This window comes from Solanum dulcamara, chromosome 4 (genome assembly GCF_947179165.1).
Source record: "Solanum dulcamara chromosome 4, daSolDulc1.2, whole genome shotgun sequence".
Classification (NCBI taxonomy): Eukaryota; Viridiplantae; Streptophyta; class Magnoliopsida; order Solanales; family Solanaceae; genus Solanum; species Solanum dulcamara.
Genome location: NC_077240.1, coordinates 51984991 through 51986118, shown reverse-complemented (window position 1 = coordinate 51986118; position 1128 = coordinate 51984991). Strand labels below are relative to the sequence as shown.

General features: G+C 43.5%; 1 pseudogene; it reads left to right on the top strand.

The window, feature by feature from the left end:
• Window positions 1-647: 647 nt before the first annotated feature.
• Window positions 648-767, top strand: LOC129888190 (5S ribosomal RNA; annotated as a pseudogene).
• The last annotated feature ends 361 nt before the right edge of the window (window positions 768-1128 follow it).

Here is a 1128-nt window from a genome sequence, read left to right as displayed (position 1 = left end):
TTTGGTCCAATCATGGCCATGTCTTACCTCACCCGTAGTACTAATTCCATCTCGGTAGTTTGGCTTAACCTATCTTTTCATCTCTCGGTAGTTAATTGTAACTTGGGATCCTTCGCTTGGGAATATAGTTGTGGGGACTCCGTAAGGTCCTACTACTCCTTTACCCTACAATTTTACACCTTCCCAGCTGAGTAGGTAGCCTTTTATCAAAGGAGAAGGGGCTAATATGGTTAATCCACAAGTAACATTCCCTCCAGCGTCATCTGGCGCTGGAGTTCAAAGTGAGTCTTGTAATCCTGGTCATACAGTGGAATTTTCGACTTTGGGTATCACTTCCTGTCATCCGTTACTTATATCAGCTAGTACCCTTACCTTTTGGGTTTTGCTATTTCTCTCCCTCAGAGTTGGCTGCCAATTGGTGTCGAAATTCCCTCGCCCACTGGCCCATATAGTCATTCTGTGGTTTTCCTGTCACTAACTGGTTCTATGTTGAAGAGTTATGGCATTTGAGTGCGTCATCAGTTAGTAGTTAGCTAATCCTTCTTGTCTTGCTTAAATCCTTTTTACAATACCCCCCACGTAACGTATAGTACTCCAGGAACATAATCTTGTGTCATTTCTCCGCCGCTAGTTCAGATTCTTCTATCTCGCGCGATCATACCAGCACTAACGCATTAAGTTCTATCAGAATTTCAAAGTTAAGCGTGCTGGGGCGAGAGTAATACTGGGATGGGTGACCTCCCTGGGAAGTCTTCATGTCGCGTTTCATTGTAACCCTTGCCATAATGTGCGGGGCACTCAACTTAGCTCCAAATTTACCTCAGCATTGTCTCGCGAGTCTTTATGTTTCGCTTTGTCCTTCCCTCTGTTATTTTGCAACCGGCATAGGGGTAGATCTTTAGTTCCACCACGACCATGTCCCTTTTTGGTTATTTTGGTATAGCATGCTGTCATTATCCTTCGTAATGTCTCTTGAGTTGGTCAATATCCTTTCATGGTTACACCTTTTTGTTTTTATACGCCACCGCCTTCTAGTGTTATGTTGTTCAAGGTCTCATCACAACCTTATTAACGTTGTCTTATGTAGCATTCTAGTTTGCATCCAATTATTGGTGGCTTCCGGACCTT